The sequence below is a fragment of the Pithys albifrons genome, chromosome 2, assembly GCF_047495875.1.
Source record: "Pithys albifrons albifrons isolate INPA30051 chromosome 2, PitAlb_v1, whole genome shotgun sequence".
Taxonomy (NCBI): Eukaryota; Metazoa; Chordata; class Aves; order Passeriformes; family Thamnophilidae; genus Pithys; species Pithys albifrons.
This window is the reverse complement of record NC_092459.1, coordinates 18,540,570-18,562,803: the sequence shown is the minus strand read 5'-3', so window position 1 is coordinate 18,562,803 and position 22,234 is coordinate 18,540,570. Positions and strand designations below refer to the sequence as shown.

Sequence of the window (22,234 nt, the reverse complement as noted above, 5' to 3'; positions counted from 1 at the left end):
TGTACTTTCACCAACACTGTTATCTGTTGACTTGCATTACTGGAATTAAATTAAAGGTTAAGAAAGACTTAAATCAATTTCTCTAATGCTGTGTTGGAAAATCATTAAATCCTTTTCTATCTGAACAAAAGGTTTACTTTTTAAAATGTCACCTTATTTAAGAGTTTTCCAAAATTCTAGTTCTGTGTTTAACTTTCGTCATACTTGATTTCAAGGAGTTAAGTGCATGCTTGAAAGATGCTTGCTGATGTACTTGTGTTGCAAAAGCTGTCTGACTAGTGTGATCACTTATTTTTGGAAATCCTTCTATTGTACTACGCATGATACAAATGATAAACATTTGAGGTAGGTGTAGCTTTTCTAGGTAGAGGAAAACACCTCCGGACTGCCAGTATCCTGTAGCAGTGTTACAAGCAATTTAAGTGATCAGACAAGCAGCCAGCTGGAATGGAGTAATCACCTCACTTGATTTCACAACAAATAAGTCTGAACCTTCTGAAGCCGAGTGTGAAACTCAGCAAGAAATTCACAGCTGTCCACTGAGGGTTTTAAACATAGGATTGGGCTATCAATTTAAGCTGTAAGTATTAATCACTTGTTTAGGTTTTTACACAATATAGAAACCAGTCATTTCTAAATACCACTGTCTGTAACTATTTATCTTCTAAATGCCAACATATCCACAAGCATATGGGACTATTGCATGGTACAAATTCGGAGCTTTTTATGTCACTGAAGTCTTCAGTAATTCTGGTGTGATAGTTTCTAACATTAAGACATTGGTAGACACCCCATCAAAACACATAAACAAACTAACAAACCAGCACAAATCCTCCAAAACCTCTAGAAAATGTCTTTAGAAGGGAAATGACAAAGAATTCTGCCCCAGATATTTGTGTGTGGTGTTAGGAAAATTAATAAATGCTGAAAATGTATTAAGGGGAAAAAAGTACATGCTAATGTAACATTAGCAATACTTTATTTGAGCCATGGCTGCTTGTTAAGGGTGTATTAAAACATCTTTGGTTTATATTTTTGTAACTGTAAATAAATATGTATACAGATGCTGTATTAGTTTCTGTATGCTTCTGAAAAAGCCCCAAGTATTTCAATAACAAAAATGAACTTTGGAAATGAACTGTCATTCCTGGGTGTTTCTATAGTGCAGAAAATGAACTGTCATTCCTGGGTGTTTCTATAGTGCAGAAAATGAACTGTCATTCCTGGGTGTTTCTATAGTGCAGAAAACAACATACTGCTAATCCCAGTTTATGCCTTTACGTTTTAACAAAGGAAAGAGGATGCTGGGTTGGAACCCAGAGAGCAGCTGTGTGGTTAAGCAGAGTAAGAGCTTGCCAACAAGTGCATGTTCAATGAGATGTTGACTCTGGCCATTACCTTTGCTTTCTTGGTAGTTCTTGCCCTTCAGTTTTTCTTATTCCTCTATGGTACAATCAGTATCTCAAACCGAATCTCCTCTTGTTACGTGTCCATGAGTCTGAAAGTAATTTAATTAAAGTAGCTTCTGCTAGTCAGGTGATAGTATGTGAGGCAGAATGAGGGGGAAATAAGGTACTCTGATTGGGTTTTTTTCTTGCTTTTTGCTTTATTTTAAATTATAGTGATGACAGATATTTTTGTTGAGCATCCTCTCCTCTAACAGATGAGCCTCACAGAATGAAGAGGCATTGGCCTTCTATTTTCTCCTCATTCCTGACTGCTATCATTTTTCTATTCTTACTCCCCACTACTGAGTCACTTCTCCCATCTCAGCTCAAGCTTGTTCCGCCTTTCTCCTCCCTTGCAGCTGTGTTGCAGGCTGCCTGTCGTCATAGTGACAGTAAGGAACTGATGGAAAAGGAAAAGAGAGAACAGCATCAACAAGCAAAAAGCCAGCATTGTTATAATTGCTGCCTTGCTTGAGCAGACACCCAAGACTTTGAAAATCTGACACTGCTTGAGTAGTTTCACCTCCTTGTTTTGTAATGAAAACATAATCAAGACCTAAGCTTTTGTGGTTAAATCATAGTGGAGCAGCAGGGTTGTCGGTAGGGAGCTGGATGAGGGAGAAGGGAAGGGTAGAAGACAGCTAGGTCTCTGCTCAAGTGCTTTGTTTTTTTGACTCTCACTTCATCACATGTCAAAGCAGGAAATTTAACTGTTTTGTTAGATCTTTGGATGTTTCTGATCACTGTGAATATACATCATATTTTCATTTTGGCTATGGGTTGTACAGTTGGTTCCATGTAAAATTCTAACCACCATTGCTCTGCTATTGCCTGTGAACCTGAAAGTATTGACCCACAGCAACATGTTGCTGACCTACATGTCAAGATCCAAATATCCACCAACAGACAACACACTTATTGAATATTACATGTGAGAATGTGACCTTGGCTCATCCCCTTACTGTAAGGGCCCATGTTATTTTTTCTTTCTAACGAGATCTGTTTCAATGCAGTAGTTTCAATTTTCACTTTCAAAGCAAAGTGGGGGTCAGGGGAAGAAGAAAGCCCTTTGTAAAAATAGAAATTTTACAATCATATTACTCTGCTGTTTAAATACTCCTGACAGTGTAAGAATAGAAAGCTTGTTTCTAACATGCAAGGACTTAAAATTAGTGTGGCTGAGTGGACAAGGAAAATGAAGATAAGAAAAAGAATGTCTGTGGTATTAACAAAGGGGTTTTTTGCTTAAACAGGTTTATGTAAGTATTCTGTATGACATACAGAAAAGGTTGGTGTCTCGTGTTGAAAGTCAGAATCAGGCCTAGCTCATGATTTTATTTTATTGTTATTCTTTTATAGTAATAGTAATAATTTCTGGCAACTTGTAGGCTTACAGACATACATTGATACAGCTTCCAATAGACTATCTACATTCAGTCTTCACTTGGGAAATTTCATTCCATATCCTTTGTCCTTAATTACTGACCTCTGCAAAGTTTAGAGGTAGGAGTCTTCTAAAGTACTGAATAACCCTCAGTACAACTGTAAGCTTTGCCAAGGAAGCTTTGAAAATTCTTCCACCTGCCTCCCATTCCCAGTACTTTTGCTAAATAATTTTATTTATTATTTTCATGCTGTTTTCGTTCCATTTTATCCCTGCAAGTGGAAATTGGCTTCTCATTAGACTTCAGATCACTAGCAGGGCATATTCCATCAGAGCCTTCTGTATTGTAGACTGTTGGAGAGAAAGGAAAGCCCTTTCCTTCTCTGTAGACTCAGGATTGCTCAGTATTACAGGATGTGAGTTGCCCATGCCGTGCATCAGCCTCACCCTCTTTCTTTCCAGCAATCTGTGGAGGGTGGAAAAAAATGGATGTTGCTATAGCAAAAGACAGAAGTACCAGCATACACAATTGCCATAATCTAGTCAAAATGCACTCCAGGAGATCTGTGTGGGTTCCAAGGATCCCCAGTTGCTTCAAACAGCTTGTTCTGGCTGACCAAAGCTGCAGCATCTCTCTACTGATAGGTTCATTTCCCAGCTGCTTTGGCCATGCACAGCTGCCATGTAGGCAGTAGGACAAATAGGCATTCCTTCCTGAAAGAGAATAAATCCCTTCCAACAGCTGCACTGCACCTCTGGCTGTGTCCAGCTGACAGTGCTCTATCTCATACGCTCCTCTTTTGAAGTCTGAGTGTGCTCGGACTCGGGGCTGCTATAACCAGCACAGCTCTACTGACATGGCAGAGGCTGCTGCTTTACAGTTAGCTGAGCATCTGGCTCTGTAGGGGTGCAGTGGGGAGCATGGCCTTCACTGGCTTGTGGGACACTGCCATCATCTGACACTTTCCTTCTTTTCTTGATGCAGATACAATTGTCTTGAACATCTAGTCTTGGTGCAGCTGGTCTACTGACAGGTGAAGTTTTGTGTGAATTCATACCTCTTCTGCCTACATCTGTACTTTTCTGTAAGAACTGTGTGACCTTACTTTCTGAAAGTTGTTTATTTCTGTGTGAGTTGATGATATTTGGAAAGGACTTAAACATATCTCACCCAACACACTGTCTGCATCTTGCTATGGGGTAGGAGAGAACTCAGGCACAGTTTTATGCAACTGTCAGTCAGCAACAGGAAGTCAGCAATAGGACAAGGGGGCACGGGCTCAAGCTCTGCCAGGGGAAATTTAAGTTGGAGATCAGAAAAAAATTCTTTCCAGAGAGAGTAATCAGGCATTGGAATGGGCTGCCCAGAGAGCTGGTGGAATCCCCATCCCCGGAGGTTTTTAAACTGAGATTGGCCGTGGCACTGAGTGCCATGATCTGGTAAATGGACTGGAGTTGGACCAAGGGTTGGACTTGATGATCTCGGAGGTCTTTTGCAACGCAATCGATTCTATGATTATATGATTTTTGCTACATTAGGCTGATGATACTAATTTTCCACTAATCTAATTGAATAAGCATGAACTAAAGTTTTCTTTAGTTGTTTTTATATTTCAAAGGTGAATTCCTAAATGTTAGGAACATTGAGAGAACATAAAATAAGTTAATTCACTGATAAGTCCAACTTTAAGGTATGTAGAACAGGATGAAAAATTCCATGTGAGCTACAGTCTTGACTGCTAGAAACAGATTCTGCCAATTCAAATCTTTATATATGAAGTACATTATCAGTAGCTGTTGTGATGGTGGTATTTTTGGAACACAACTGTGGTGTGAGTGTAACACTGAACTGGATATCAGCACCTTGCACACCTACCTACAAAATTAATTTTATTGCTTTGCTTTTCACTGCCAAATAGCCATTGCTCTGTCACAGTGCCAGATATTAGTAAAACATTTCTTTTGGTGGCTTGGATAACAGGCTAACTAGATGCAAAATTATAAAGTATAATGGAACTGTAATGTTACCACACCTGAAGCAAAGCCTAGCTCACATTTAATAAAACAGATGCATCTTTAATGCATGATGAGCTTAAATTCTTTCACACTTCTGTCTTAAATTCAACTTAGGTACTCTCTTATGTGGATGGTTTAGGTTTGTAGTTTGTTCACAAACCATTCCATTCTGTTTACATTTAGGTATGTGTCCTAGTTCAGCAGGAGGGACCAGCTAACCCTGTGTGGGGGTGATCAAAGCTGTGTATTCTACCCCCTCTATTCATTCCCCAAGGTCAATGGGCCATTAGCAGCAGCTGCCCAGGGAGCCATTATCACCTTCACACCCAGCCTGAGGGGGGCGGAGCTGCTAATGGGCCATCAACAGCTCAACACCCCCTGGCTCCCAGAGTTAATCACCCATTGTGTGAGTCCCCGCCCAGGGGGAGGGACTGAGTGCTCCCTGAGGGTACATAAGTGGTGGGTAAGAAGACCTCGGGAACCTCTCGTCGGATCCAGAGCAGCAGCAGGACCTTGACAGGAGGAGATCCCTGCTCTTGCCCAGACCACAGCCCTCGCTTGCACCAACAGGTTTTTCTTTTCCTTTTGCTCTGGACTTGGGGGAACCACAGGGGTCTCAGCACAAGGGCAAACAAACCCCCTTGGGTTTGTGCCCCAGGACACTGGGTTATACTGCTGGGGTTTTGTGAGTTGAAAGCAATTTCCCTTGTGTGTCAGTGTTGTTATTGTAATATTATTATTAAATTTTAGGTCTGACTTATAATCTCTCTCGTGGTGAGTTCATTTCCCCTGCTGGTTCACCTTTAAACCAGCACAGTATGCACTCAACTCCAGTAGTATATCAGCATTTCTTCAGCATTTACAAGTGGACATAGCAGTTGGGACAAATAAATAGCTCTATCTTATTTTTCAATCCCTGTCTTAATGAAGATGAGAGATAGAAGCTAATATTGTCTACTACATTGTCTTTTTATATACAGAATGCTTCATTATCCCTATTATCAAAGAGTGTGTAAGGTAAAATTCCAAAAAATTACAAAGGCATGCAGCATTTAGTTGATAGGAAAGTGATTTGCTGTAAAACTTTATGAAAAGTTGATAGATACTGTTGCTGTATTTATTACTGTATTTACTCCGGTAGCTTTCTAGAGAAAGCAGCAAATACAGTGAAGATGTCTTAAGCAGTTCTCAGTGCTCAGGTGTGGCACCTCTATTTTTCCAGCCTTCATTCAATATACTAAAAAGCCTTAGTTTTTAATACTTAACTGACAAATTTAGATTAGTTTTCCATTAACTTTTAGTCATGCAGAATTAAGTATGCATGTTTATTAAGAGTCATTCCTCAGAGAACCCAGCTTGACTGAACACTCAGATCAATGCACTTCACATTATCACAAGCTATGTAAAATAGTGACGATTCTGCTATGGAAACCCAAACATAAAGATGTGAGCAAAAATATGCATGTAGTAATGGAACTGATATTGAGACAGTGCTGATAGATGAGCACAGACAGGCAACAACTGCTGCAGGCTGCAGGCTGGTCTGCAGGTCTGTAACACTTCATACCCTGAACTGCTGTGGTGCAACACCTTTGTGCATGGACCTGGGTTTTTTTCCACCTCTTCACTGAAGCATATTAACAACACTCCTCTAAACTGCTCATATGGTTAGAAGAGCAAGGGATCTGGTGATATTACAGTAAGTGACGATAATAAAGTCTGGCTAGGATCAAATGTTGTTTGGAGGAGGCTGTTTCTTTTTATGTGATCCCAGAAAAGGGAGTGGTTATTATGGTAACTTCCACATGGCAGTTAAATACCTTAGCCAAACTGTGACACTTTCACTGGAAAGAACATAATGTCTATCTTTCTTGTTCTTCTGCCAGAGGAAAGATTGATTCTTTGTTCAGTACTTTACTTCGTATATAGGTTAACACTGTACAGGAGAGAAACATTAATTTGTGCCTGTTACAGCTTCTTAAGAAATAGAAATACGTAGCCTTAGGATAAATGGGGAGACTTAAAGGAATAAACCAGTGATACAGCTCTTCCACTTTCATCTCAGGATCTCCATTTAATCTTGTCTTTTTCTGCCAGCTTTTCTCCTCCTGAGAAAAAAATGCCAGATTTTCTTGGCATTTCCTTTCTCCTTTGTAGCACTTGCCAATTGAAATCTTGCATTTACCTCCATTGCTAACTAACTGCCATGAGTGGGGCATACAAGTGCCTGTGAAGTAAGTACGGATAGGCAGTTCTGAAATACTGCTCAGCTAAACTTTGGTGCCATAATCTTGCATATGCATACGTTAATGCTCTGTATTATACAACTTTGGATGGAGATTCAGGTGTTTTTTTCTTTGAAAGGGAAGAATACGTCAAGAAAAAATGAAATATTGTCAAATACAATATGCAGTGTTTCCTTATTTCATATGTGTTATTTACATGTGTGTGTTTCTAATTTCAAGCAGGTTGTAAGATAGTTTAGTGATTGCATGAAATTTAGATGTATGTTGCGGTAATCTCAGAAATTACTTTTCCCAGGGAAAAAATCTGTTGCAGTATTTTGTTTGACATATATCTAGAAATCATAATGGTATGCAACATCCTCTAATAACTAGAAATGTTTGCATTTGAAAATAACCTTCGCACTTAGTTTAGTGCAAAACCATGCACACTTGCATGGAGAACTTCAGCAGAAGCTTTAGAGGTGGTGTTATCACTTGTGCATATGCAGAAGATACCCAAGTAAAAGCACAATGATTAAATTATTTGAATGTGTTTTGTGGTGACTTACAGTGCCTTTCCTTTTCATTCTAACTATAGCATTTTTCTTCTATTGAATACATTCTTGGATAAATGCACCTATTTAAGTGAAATGCCTGTAGCAGTTACGTTACATGCTGTATAAACTTTCATTGTGTATTACATATCTGCTAGTTCAAATGTATTTACAAGGGTTTTATACTTTTTTTTTATACCTTCTCTTTTAATGGCAGTGATTCTGTACACTTAAACCTGCTTGCAGTGAAATGCTTGTTTTAAAAGCCAAGTAAATGGAAAGCCTTGAATTATTTTGAGCTGTTTGCAACCTGTTCTTTGGTGAACTTTTGCCAACATTTTGTGTCACTGCTTGTTAGTACAATGGAAGTTCTCTCTACCTGCTACAGCATAAGATAATGGAAGAAGGAGGTCTTGTGTGGAGCCCTGATTAGCATGTATCTCTTTCTGGGGATGCGTGAATAATAACATTTTATCTGCAGTTTCTCTTGGTGTTGCTCAGCCAGAGAAGTAGCCAGCACTATAGAGCCAGGCACCTGCTGTCTCTGTCCAGGGGACCTCCATTCTCAGTCCTACTTTTACAGGGGTCAGTGCTCTGGCCCTTGTCTTCAGAGAACTGAAAGCCGTTGCGGAGGTTTATTGATTGTGACACTGGCTGCGAAATTTTTATGAACTCTTTAGTATTGCAGAATTTAAAAAATCCCAATTCTCTGAGAAGACAGAAACCTGTACTGTGTGGCCTCTTATACAGCTTGACGAAAGATGACTTTTATGAAGGCGTCAGGAAGAGGGCTGAACAACCATTGCTTGTGATTTCAAACCCATCATTCTAGTGAAGCCTTAAGAATCTTGGGTTTACTAATGAGATATGCAGGTAGCTTGTAACCTTACTGCAGACTTCTTGGATTTTATTTTTGGTTTAAATAAGTGAATTTCGATTAGTCCTATACTGCTTTCTCTTTGCTCTTCATAGGTGTATAAGAAAATGACCAGCTTTCTCCACATTTATTTTGCATCTCATTTGGAAAAACAGAGCTGAGCTATGAATAAACCCCTGTGTCTTTAGGACCTGTATAAGGCATAGTACATTGGGTTTGGTGATTTGGTTGTTTTCTTTTAAGAAAAGCACTTTTTTGTGACACAAACAGGCATCCAGGAGTTGTGTTAAATCATAAGACCTCACTTTCCATGGAAGCAATTTTGATGTCTGTACTCCATAGAAGATACTCAGGTTGATACATGTGTGATAACTCTTCATGTTCTTCATGTGTAGCTTGTGACACAGCCATGAGAGTGATAGTAGTACAGTGTAAAAGCAGTTGGATAGTTTGTACAGATAGGAACAGCAGCCATCACGTAAGATATATATTTATTACAGAAGCACACAGATCTCTGTAACTTTATGATACCTGCTTAGCTAGCCTGCATTGTCTAATCAGCTGTAAAAGTTTGTGTGTTCTTGAGGGGGAAAAGGCCAAGTGAGCCTATATATTTAAATCCAGCAACACACTTACATTTGCAATGAGTTTTTTTTTCACCAGCCTTGTGTTTGTTAATTAATTAACGTTAAGGAAACTGTTACTGCTTAAGCAAATTGAAAAAAAGTTCTCAGGCCTATATTCTGTCATCTAAATCCAGCATCTTTGTGTAGCTGATTTATAGTATTGTGGATTATATATAAGCTTGTACCCAGAGCCTACGACAATGCTCCTGTTTGTTCTATACAAGTAAAATGAAGAAACATTTTTTTTTCCTTTTTTCTTTATTTAAAATTATGTGTGGTACATGTCATCAGGCTTTGAATATAAAAAGGCAGTATTGGTTTAGTATCAGAAATTTTTCTGTTGTATAGTAGCTGTCTTGGGGAAAAGTCAGATACGATTTGGCTTCCCTGAGTGTTGGTGGAAGCAATTTCTACAGCTTAAGCAAGGAAACCTGAATACCCCTTTCACAACTAGTGTTAAGTCAAATGAGAGGGACCAGAAGCAAAGCTTGGGGGAGGGGCGGGGGGGAGGGAGGGGAGGAAGTGCTATCACTTAATTAGTTTCCAGATTTTGAAAAGGTTCAAATTAAGGCATAGCAGAAATCCAGTGCAGAGCATGTGCTGTATCAGAAAATGTGATTTTGTAACCCTGTCACTACTCCTAAAGAACAATGTGATTGACTTCAAACTGAGGATCTTACTCAAGTTCTGTTAAAGGTTTAACAGAGTCCTGAATATCTTGCTGTTGGAATGATACTGAGATACTTTCTGGACTGGAAAGAAAAATGTCAAATCACATGCATAAAGGGAAGCAACAATTTTGGACTCCATGTCAAATTACTTCCAGGTGGAACCAGACTAGGAGGACAGAAGGGAGGGAGAGTTTTGACAGGTTTTTTGTTTGTGTGCACTTGATAAACTCTAAAATTCTGATCTATAGTCTGATAAAGTAATTGCATCTCTTTGGGAAAAAAATTATCAAGTAGATTTTAGTGATGAACTCTTAAAGGCATTGCACAACAACTGGCAGCATAGTAAATGGGGCTTTTATTGGCTGGCTGAGAAGACCTTCAGAACTGTGTAACAGCAGGATGATGAGATAACTAGTTCTCTGCAGATACTTATTTTGCTGTCCCAATTGTGTAAGCTTTTGTGAATAATAATATACTATTAGTTATTATAATAAAATTATTAATATCAATATATTAGTTAATATTAATTATTGCTAAAGGAAGAGCAAGACAAAGTCCAGAAGGAGTGAGGGAAATATGAATTACACTGTGCTGTCCAGCTCCATCAGGGTTGAAGCATCACTCGGTTACATCTCTTTCCTTGTTTCAGAGTGAAAATGGTCCATTTAAAATTAAGACAGAGAAAAGTTGTTTTTCTTTAAAGCCTTGTCCTCCCTAAGTCCAAAAAGTCTTCAAAACAAGCTGCTTAGTCAATGGCACGTGTACAGACAGTATCCAGTACAGCTTGAGGCACTTGATCTGGCCCCATACTGTATCCAGGGGCACAGTGATCCAATAACCTCATACATCAGAGCTGGCAATTGACTTGTGTTGCAATATATTTGCCCAAATCTGTTGTCTAGATAGTGGAAGATGTACAAAGAATTACCTCAGCTGGTTGGAGCATGGGGTCATGGATTCAAACCCCATATAGGCCATTCACTTAAAAGCTGATCACTTGATGATCCTTGTGACTCCCTTCCAACTCAGAAGATTCTGTGATACCTGTGGTATCATAAAGCCTAGAGAGGAATTTCCTAGACCTGGATTTATTTTTCTCACATACTTCTTACCTGCTGTTAGGTATTTCATTCAGGAAGAACATGCTGCCTAAAAGTCACCATATATGGTTAAAGTTAGATGCTTGTGGCAGGATAAGCTCTCTTTGGGAGAACTCTTTTATTTCCTCCCCAAAGGAATGGCATTTTACACCAACAAAGGAATTACCTGCCTCCCAGTTGGATTAATAGTATGTATCAGCCAGTTCATGAAACCATGTGAGAGATCCAGTTAGAAATGAACATCTGAATGCATCAAAATAAAAAAAAAGTACCAAAGCATGTTATGTGTAGTCCATGGCTTAAAGCTATTGATGCCTAAAGTTCTGTGACATAGAAAAGAATAATTAAACTAAGTTTGTAGAGGTGCCAGGCAGAGCACCAAGTAAAGATGAAAAGCATTTGCATCACAAGAAATTTGGATTGGGAGGGCAGTGTGTGGTGGAAAAAACTGCATTCTATAAGCAGGTGACAGATCTTAAAATTTGTATGAAATACAAAGTCAAGTGTAGACAATGAACACATTTTTCTTTATCATAGGAGCATTATTTCCCAGATCATGTCATATAAACTGAAGAAGAGTAAGAATGTCTCTCTTATTTTCAAGTGACGATACTATGCTTCAATGAGATGCAAGACAACTCTTTATGTTTCAACAACTTAAATGGAAACTGAAAACAACCTGACACTTTACGAAGCTGAACACAGAAGTCATTGTAGTCCTGTTGCCATTTTAAGTGCTTTACTTTTGGGAAGCAGCACAAGAAATCCTGGAAGTTTTACAGTGATCCATGTTATCCCAGTAACGTTTTACTATACCTAGAAATAGGTGGTCTAATAGTGTAAAGATGATGTACAGTGGGATCAATACCTAGGAAAATAGAATATGCATACTACGTGATCTTTTGTTGAGAACATCTGACAAAATTATTTCAGTCACTTTTCAAACATTTATCTTTATAACAGATGGTATCAGCTGGATTTTGAGTTTTTTTTTTTTTCCAATTTATTATTATGAATAATCACATGTTTATGTCACATGTCGTGTTTCATTCTTTGAAAATCTGTGGCTGCTTAGCAGAGAAGCCAGGATGGAGCCCTCAGGAGATGAGGAGATGCTTGCTGAGAAAGAATAACTTTCTAAGAATATGAGGGACAAACAGATTGCAGAGGAATGATGGCCAAGGAATAAGCCCTATGTAAAGCAGAGACCAGATGTCTTCTGAGAATAGTGGGACCCCAGGCTTCAGAGGGACTCTGTCATGAGAGACCCAGAGAATGCTGTGCAGGCTTTTCTGCAACTCTGCAAGTATCTAATGTGCTGAATTGAGAGGAAGCCTAAGAAAAGAGGATTGATTTACAAAGATGCGGGAAACAAGGTAGAGATATGGTTATGTGCTTATTGTTTTGGTTTTCCTCATTTTGATTTTTCTCCCCCAAAAGAACTTCAGCTGCTCTAGTGTCTGTTTTAATAAAACCTGACTTTCCTATTAAAGATCTGTTTTGGAGTGTTCAGTATGGAAAAAAGAGTTTGAGCAGCCTGACCTCACAGCTCTGGCCAGGACAGAGTCCACTGCAGCACAGTGTGCAGTCAAGAACAAACCTGCATCGCTCGGAAGGCTCTGCAGCACCAGGGTCACATCTCTTACACACTGACAGATTACCAGCTTACACAACCCTTCAGGAGCTTCCCTGTGGTGCTGCTCATTTTTGCATATCTGCCTACATGTTTATATATGTGATTAGTTTAACATAGAGCACCTGGTCATTAAGAAATTACTTACTGCTTTCAAACACAATTAATTTAGAATGTGATTAATAAAAGTAAGCTGAATCTTTGCCCTAAAACATCCTTATTCTTAAAAAGCTGCTTGGAAACTAGGTAATTAAATTTAATTCAAATCTAGTTTAAGATCCAAAGATAAGTGGATGAAGGAAATAGTTTAAAACTCTTAGAAGGTTTGCACTCTTTCAAACTTTACTTTTCCAGATTGTTTTGAAATAGGATTTACTGGAAGAGCCATTTAATAAATTGAAATTGTGGCATCTCTTTCATATATGGAATTCAGTATGGTTGTTTACTTGATGATTTGTAAAAAGTTAAGTGTTGTACGATATAGCAGAAGTAGAATTGAGGTGTCGTATTTAAATAGTTGATAATTGAAATTCATAGAATGGGGCCAAGGGGTTGTTGCTGAGTGTCTTCTTATTACTAAGGTGGTGTCTGTGTACTTTTAGATAACTCTCTTGTGCAAAAGATAGTAGTTTAGTTTAGATCTGGTCTTTGATGCTGTATTATCATCAGGGAAAACTAGTTATCTGTTTTCCAGTAGATAAATGTTTTCCAGTATTTCCTGTTTTTCAGTCTGTTGTCCTGTGGTCTAAATAACTTCTTACACTTTGGGCTATTTTAGCTGATATATTTTTAAATGCTACACAGGATTTTAATATTGCAGTGTTTCTTATCATTTCTGTTGTTATTCGGAGTAGGGGGAGAGCTTTGGTTTCACTGGTTGAAAACCAGCTCTGTGATAAAAAGGCTTTAAAGAAAACTCTGAACATGTGTTTGTATATTGCAAAGTTAAAATAAAGAACAATTTTTTAAGTGGAAATGGGACATCAAATGTTGAAGAAGTTTCCAGTTTTTTAATATAAATGTTAGAAATCTCCCCCTCCCATTCATGGTGGTACTTCCTGTTCAAATAGAAAAACGTAATCCTATTTAGCCAGAGACTAAGGTGATTTCTGTATTTAGGAGCAATTAAATCTTTGTGGCTGCTTTAGGATTCTTGAGCATTTCTGATTCAGTAGCTTTCAGAAAAGTTACTGATTGTTGTTGGGTCTCTGTTCTTTCATGTCTGTGAATATGCTCAGCTCCATGATTTTATTTTGTTTTCCTCACTGAGTCAATATAATAATTCTCAAGTGGCTTTGGGAAGCACAGCTGAGCTCATTTAGGAAGTGCTGTGTGATGCCTCTGTATACTGGTGACTGACTGATTGTTTGCACATCACCCCAAAAATGCCAAAATCAATGAAGACAGCTTGAAATTAAAAAAAAATAAAGGAACACTAAAAGGTCAAAATATTTGCTTTTGTTTAAAAATTAAATCATCGAATGGTACAGAATTTGTGTAAGAATGTTGCTGTTTAAGAAAGATTGGGGGCTTCATCAAGTATAGCATTTGGTACATATAAAGTGACAGGAGGTCCAAAAAATTAGTGCTAAAATTAATTTATTGGTTGAAACAGTTTTGAGTACCTCTTGGATGCCTTAGCTCAATGTGCGCGTGGAATGAATGTATATCAAAAAACAAAGGAAGTTTAGAGTCTGTTTCATCGAGTATCCAGCTGGGGTTTTGAATACTCAGAGCTGAGAGATCAGAGAAGCGGCAGAGAAAGTAACAATGGGATCTGCAGTTTCTCCCTGCTGTCACATCACAATGTTGTAAAAAGTTTGAATTTTTAGACACAGTCAATAACCAAGACATTGGTTGGTGGGGGCTGTGAAAGGAAATGAGACTCCTGGCTTTGTCCTCCGTAGCATTTGATTCACAAGAGGCACATCTCAACGACAACGATTGTATTTCACGTGCTACTGAAACAACAACAGGAAACAAACAGCAAACCACAAAGGCGTGATCCACTCCAAGAAAAAACATTAGAGAAAAATAAAGATACTTACTAAAAAGAACATTAAAAGGTCAACTAAGAGAAGGAGGTTGTACCAGGTGGTGTGGAAGCTACTTAAGGACACCATATGTGATATTCAAGGCCAGCACCCACCACCTGTCATGAAAGGCTTGAGAAAAATGAGAGGAAGACAGCAGAGCTAGACAACAGAGTAAAGGAAGTTGTTAGAAAGAAGTAGATGTTCTTTAAAAAGCTGAATTCACACCCAAGTGATGTATTAAACATATTTAAATGTAAAAGCATGGTAAGACCTGTGAAGGAATGTTCAAACAAATGGTACAAAGAGCTAAAATTGGCAATAGGTCTTACTTCTGATACACCAGGACCACTGTGTCTGCCAGTCTTTTGAGCCAGTGATTATAGTGTGGAATTAATATTTAGAGAGGCTTGCTTCAGAGAAGTTAAATAAATTCTTTACCTAGATATTAGTTGTGGAAAAAAAAACCCTACTATGGAGAATCCTATGATGCAGCACTTCTTCCTGGGTTTTCTGGAAGAATATGTGAAATTCAAGTGATTTAAGGGTCACACAATAGCATAAATTATAAAATAAAATCACCCGTACCAGGTTTTATTCACCTAAACTTTCTTAAAGAATTCAAGAGGAAACATTGCTCACATTACTAGCAGTGATGCATAACTACTTGTTTTTCAAATGGCCTTGTTATCAGAGACTTTGTGGTTAGGTAGTCAAATGCCAGGTTTTTTTAAAACAGTTCTTAAATCACCCAGGGGGCAAAAGCCTGTAATCCTGGTGTTTGCTTTAGGCAGTTCACCCCAAATTATAAGGCAAAATCATATTTGTGGGGGCTTGAAAACCTGTGATCTGTATGGGACAAATCAACATAAGGTTTGCAAAGAGGAAGTGTACACATACCCTGGAATCTTTGAAGAGCTAGGAAATACATGGATAAGGATGCTACAGCTGATATGGTTTCCTTGAATCGCCAAGTTTTCGTTGAAGCCCCTCACCAAAGAGAGCACATAGAAATAACATGAAAGATGAAGCCCTAGAATAAGTACGGAGATGGAGAGAATGCAGCAGTTCTCCAAACAGGGAGGTCACAACTGGAGGTTTGTGTTCAGTAGATGGTCAGGTAAAAAGAGTTAACAGTGATACCAGAAGAATTCCTGATGGCTACACAGATATCGACTGCAATAAAGGCAAGAGCTGGATGCAGTGTAATCTAGATTGAGTGACTTGTCAAAAATGACAGATGAAACACATCTAAGATAGTTGTCAAGTGATGCACTTAGAAAGAAATAACTAGTCAAAATTCACCTGCAAAACTGTGGGCTCAGAGCTGGCTGTTACCAAGCAGGAGTAAGATTTTACCGTATGATAAATAACTGTGAAAACAACATTCCAGCACTCAGCAGCAATCAAAAAAAGCAAACAAAATTATTGCAATTACTCGGGTAAATAGTTCAAAAGTTTAAAGTTCACCTTTTCTTGAATGCAGTGTATGGCTACTGTTTGATGCAGGGTATAGTGCTAGGTAGTTTTTTGTTGTGACCAAGTATGGCTACTCCTATGGCAGAAATTTGGTGTAACTTATGAGTAAGAGAAATTCATCTGTGTATATAGTCAGATAAACATTTAGGATGGAGGACTGATGCAGATAGTGATATCTGCCTTTGCTGATTATTGTCATTACTGTTACTTGGATTGCTTAAAATTCAAGAGGTAATACTGTTGTGCAAACTTAAGTAGCATTTGTTAATTTTACACGAATTCTTCATTTGTGAGCACACATAGTATGAATGAACAAATAAAAGACCATATCCTTAATAGACTCCAATCTTTTGCAATTTTGTCCAACATCACAAGTGTTGCAGATTACTAAAAGTTTTGAAGCTGTGAATTAAGTTTTCTTTTTCTGATTTCAAATGATGATTTGAAACAATTTCCCGCAAAAAAAGAGTGTAAAAATATTAATGTTATCTTGTGCTTCTGAGATCTTTGCAATATTGCTTTTATTCTAATGAACCATTACATTTTATTGCATTCACTAGCCACAGCTTTTTGCTCTTGGTCAAACTGTAGCTGCAGATATCCTAATTGGCACTAAAAATAACGTTCTTTTTTTCTTTACAAGCTTCTAAACCAAATTTAAATTCCTATGCATTGACTGCATGGTATACCATGGAAAATCCATCCAGTACATCAGGGAGAAGAAAAGATACTTAAACTGGCTGAAAAAATCAGGAGAGTCATATGTCATGTTTAATCTGAAAAAACAGACAAACAAACAAAAACCAAAGCAAAAACACCCCAGCAGAATTACCATGAGCAACATCCAGAATGCCAGCTGTGGGGACTTGGTTCTTGAACAGGAGAGCCAGCTGTCATACCTGAGTCATGATGAACCCATTATACAGATTGCTGAAGCTGAGGGGATTTTTTAAAATATCTTTTTCTTGTTCTGCTTTGTATGTTTTTTTCCTAACTCCTTTTTTTTTATTTTTCTTAAAGTTTGCTCTAATAATATTCAAGGACCTGATTTTTAAAAATCCTTAGCACTGTCAGCTTATTCTCAGAGCTAAACTTCATTTTGGCATGTCATGAAACTTGGACTCCCCTTAGGCTTGCAGAAACCTAAGTGCTCCTCCCTTTTTTCACTGTATTGCAGGATGCTGTCCCACAATGTTTCCATCTGCCATTGTCTGAAGGAACCAAAATAGTACAGATAAACTCAAGGAAGCTCATCTTTTCCATCACAGAGTTGCCAGCAGTGTGTTCATGCTGATGGTTAGTCTGGACAGGAGGAAGTCAACTGTTTGTTAGCCTATGTTAAGCTTTGTATTTATTCTCTTTATGTCTCCAGCTGCCCTGATGATGAATACAAGGTAACTTGCTAGTATAATAGAAGTTATTAAATAAAAGTTAGCTTATTGGGAATCTTGATGTCAGTCACTATTTTTTTATTTTCTATTTTTTCTTGAAGATAGAAACTGGATGTGCTGAGCTTTCATTATCAAAATTCAATAAGCTATATCTGTAAACTGAGTCCCTTATTTAATTTTAAATCTGTTTTTTGACATATTTCTACTTCTTAAAGAATCATGTGGTTTGAACAGACAAAATGTTTTAATCTTTCAGACAAGATAAGATAGGCTGTTAGAAAATGACTTTTACTGCTGGCTTTCGTTTTCAGACAGCTCATTCAATCTTCCATATCACTGTCAGTCAGGCTAGTGTGACTGTGCCACCTGCATGGTAAACTGCACCCAGAAAGTAATCTATGCTAACAGAAAATTTAACTTTGAACAGTTCCTGAGGAAGGTGTTCTTATTAAGGCTGAAAGAAATGCCTATGAAATTATGACTGTGACTGGAGAATGTATGTGAGCATTCCGTCAGGAAGACACTTTGCTCAGTCTGAGAGAACACCAAGTGCAAACTTAACAGGTTAGAGTCAGTTGCTTCTGGCTAATTAGATTATGTGATCAGTTAAGTGACTTGTGGAACAGAGATAGGTCTTTGGAGGGAAAGAAGGTGACAGGTCATTATGGAACAGAAGGAAAAGAATCATCAGGTCTTGTGGAATTAGGACAAGCTGTAGGTGCAGTTGTGGCTAAAGTTAGTGTGGTCCAAAGGCTGATACTCCTATCGTTGTTGCTTAAGTACTTACTTAACATACTAAGATTGCTTGCATAGTATATATTCCCTGCATTTGTTATAATTTGTTATAATTATGCAGCTTTGACATAACAAACGCTTTCTGTCAGTGGGAAAAATTGTTGGAACCAAATTTTTATCAATTGACATTTTATCAGGCCTCCCTACTGGTTTGAAATGTAGAGACTCAGTTAAAAGTTGGTTTGTTTTGTTTCGGGATTTTTAATGGAACAGTGAATTTTGTTAATTAGCAAAAGTCATCCTCATGAGCAGGCTCATATTAAACAACACCTTCCTCCGTGCAATAATTTTTATAGACTAATTCTTCTCAGTTGTTGCAAACCTCTAGTGAAAATTCATTGTCTCTATTTCCTTTGTGGTTAATAGAAGGGGAGAGAGAGAGATTAAGTCCTTCAGGTTGCATTTCCATGCCAGCTGGTTTAGGATGGTAATGTCTCTTGGGTTATCAGAGGGAACATAGGTCTAAGTATGCATTAAATATTTTCATAGGTCTAAGTGTTCACTGACTATTTTCAGACAGCTAAAGCTGTGGCAGGCAAATCCCACTGAACATGTCATTTTTGAAGATCATTGTTTGCGCTGTGACCTAAACTTTATGCTTTATGTTTCTTGTACAACTCTTACTTGTATTTTAGCATGACTGTTATAATCAGGTAGCCTTGCTGGCTGTATGAACAACCAGTTCTTGAATCCATGTCCTATGTATACCCCCCACACATGTGGGAATTCAATTGCAAAGTGTGCCATATTAAAACAAGGATTTGCTTTCTTCTATTAGCTTGTGAAACTGTTCAGCTTAATTGGATGTCACCTTGTTCTTGCAGGAGGAGGCAGAAACTAAGTCTATTTTGTTATTCTTCCTTTCAAGTCACATAATACAAACTGTCTTGGAGTTTCTTTCTCTGGTATCTTCTCTAAGAGTCCTCCTCTTGTCTGCCAAAGTCTTATTATTCTAGGATTATGCTGAGAAACACAGCATTACAAGCTTGAAGAGTACAACAGGATTATATAATCGTTTTGGAATATTTTCCCAGTTATTTTCCATCTCTTTTCTTATGTATGCAAACAAGGTGTTAGCTGTTTTGATCGCTGATACCCACTGAGCAAATGTTTTCATTTTGCTTTCCATACTGATGCACAGGTCTGGCTTTTGTTTTTCCTGAGCTGATAACAGTTCACTCTAGCCCTAGCAGTGAGTTGTTCAAATTAATCCCTTTTGTGTGCATTGCTTTGCATTCATAAGCATCTAATTTCATCTGTTCCTGATGCTGAATCACTAGTACCTCCCACACATGGAACAGTAGATACATACTAAACAGATACTGAAATACAGGGCAAAGAATGACAAAAACTGCTAAAGGACTTCCACTCTGACTCCTCAAGTGATCTAGGTAGGGTGGTAGAGCCTTGTGTTAGATTTGTTTCCCGCATTGGAGAAAAGTCAGCATAGTTCTGGTTTTATTTCAGTCGGGGTTTTATATTAATATCTACATATGGGAAGACTAGCATTCATTCTGCCTTTAGACAGCTTCATCATGGTCTTTTCAGACCTTCTGCTGTCCTGAGCTACCTGGGATAGGGAAACTTCTGGATTTGACACAAAGCATCAATTATCTTTAAGCCCTGACCTGGTTTCTGCACTGTTTTTTTCAAGTGGCTTCAAACCAATTTAGAGTGTTTGACTGCACAACATGCTGTAGTTTTGCTGAAATTTGGCGATTCTCATATGCTTAAAGAGCAAGTTAGGCCACTTTGCTGAGAGCATAGGGTTATTAACAGTGAGGTCCAGGTTAACAGAGGGCTGAGAAATTTTGCAAAACAATGTATCTGTATTTACATTGAAATTCACCTATTATAACACAAATACTCCCATGAAAATCCAGATTAGATCTCAAGATGAAACACTGATGTTTTGTTTATAGCATCTTTCACCATTCATATCTGCCTTCAGTTCTGATATTTTATTCCTTCAGGATGACACAGACGTTATTTTTCCCACATCCCATATGTCCAAACACATATAAAGATATTTAGCTCAAATACCATGGGTGTGAAACATTCCACACTGTGGGTCCAGGGTGATGGTTGGCTTGTCTTTAACATGCTGTGGTGTTCAATTACAATACAGCAAATTTATTTTTATGCAGCCTTCTTCATTGAAAGTATGGAAAATTGCTTTGCAATGAGTCATCTGACAGCTAAAGAACTACAAGTCTGTAGTGATATTTAAAGAGAAAGTGGCTCAGAGCTGACAGAGTTCAAGACAGAAAAAGAAACAGAAACGAAAGAGAGGGCCTCCAACCATGGCAAAAATAGAGGCAAAGACTGGTTAGGGGGAGGAGTGATAAGAAAGCCAAACAAGCTGAGAATGTCATAGGCAGTTCAGGAGATTATGCATATCATCCTGAAACAAGTGTTGGGCTTCAGGTGTCTCTCCTGTGTTACACCAGTATTAGCCAAGCGAAGATTCTTTGACCCTAAGGGAATGGTGTAAACCCAGATAAATAAGAGTAGTAGGCTCAGTGCACTGTGGGGAATTTAGAAGCATGTAAGTAGAGGTCAAGAGAAGGATAAATGGCTTAACTTTCTAGAGCAAGACATTAGGATGTGGTAGTTTGTCCTTGGCTGAACACCAGGTGCCCACCAAAGCCACTCTATCACTTCCCTCCTCAGCTGAACAAGAGAAAGAAAATAAAACTAAAGGTTCATGAGCGAAGATAAGGACAGGGAGAGATCACTCACCAGTTACCATCACTCACCTGGGTAAAACAGGCTTCACCTGGGGAAATAGTTGAATTTATTACCGGTCAAAATCAGAACAGGTTAAGAAGTAGAATTAAATCTTAAAAACACCTTTGCCACCACCCCTCCCATCTTCCCAGGCTTAACTTTATTCCCAATTCTCTACCTCCTCTACTGCAGCACTGCAGGGAGATGGGGCTACAGCCAGTTCATCATGTGTTTCTGCTGCTGCTTCCTCCTCAGGGAGAGGAGTCCTTTCCCTACTCCAGCATGGGGTCTCTCCCATGGGAGACAGTCCTCCATGAACTTCTCTGTGGTGAGTCCTTCCCATGGGCTGCAGTTCTTCATTAACTGCTCCAGCGTGGGTCCCTTCAGGACCCCTCCAGCATGAGTGCAGCGCTTGTGGAACCGGCTGCTCCAGTGTGGGTCCTCCAAAGACTCACAAGTCCTGCCAACAAACTTGCCCTCAGTGTGAGCTCCTCTCTCCATGGGGCCGCAGATCCTGCTAGGAGCCTGCTCCTCCAGTGTGGGCTCCCTACAGGTCACAGCCTCTCTTGTGCTTCCACTTGCTCAGTTGTGGGTTTCTCCACAGGCTTCAGGTGGATCTCTGTTCCACTATGGATCTCCATGGGCTGCAGGGGAATCTGCTCCCGTGCCTGGAGCACCTCCTCCCTCTCCTTCTTCATCTGACTTTGGTGTCTGCAGACTCGTTTCTCTAAGATATTCTCATTCCTCTCTGCTCTGGCTGCAATTACTTCTGCACAATAATTTTTTTCCCCTTCTCTACTGTGTTATCTCAGAGGCATTACTCCCATCACTGATGGGCTCAGCCTTGGCCAGCCAGCAGCAGATCCCTCTTGGAGGCGGCTGGCATTGGTTCTGTCTGACACAGGGGAAGCTTCTTTTCACAGAAGTCACTGCTGTAGCCCCCACTGTGACCAAAATCTTACCATGCAAGCTCAATACATAGAATAACACTGGCATTCTGCACTCCATGTTGTTTAACACGTGCGGATTTCATTAGACCACGAAGGAGGGAATTTCAGTTAGACAGGAATTATTATAGACATGAATATGGACTTCAGCAGCAGTGCACACAAAGGGAAAATGGGTTCTGCCAGTCTTCCTTGGCTAGTGTTTAGAAGGTTAACACTCAGAAGTGAGTGAGTGGGAGAAGCAGTCCAGGTCAGAGATGACTTTAAAACTCAGGCTCTGTGTACAGAGATAAGATCTGAGTAAAGAAGCATGAAAGCTGTCTTG

General features: G+C 38.9%; 1 protein-coding gene across 4 annotated transcripts in view; it reads left to right on the top strand.

Moving 5' to 3' along the window:
* ERICH1 (glutamate rich 1) overlaps positions 1 to 22,234 on the top strand; it is a 96,914-nt gene that overhangs the window by 38,330 nt on the left and 36,350 nt on the right. The gene's annotated exons all lie outside the window — the stretch shown is intronic.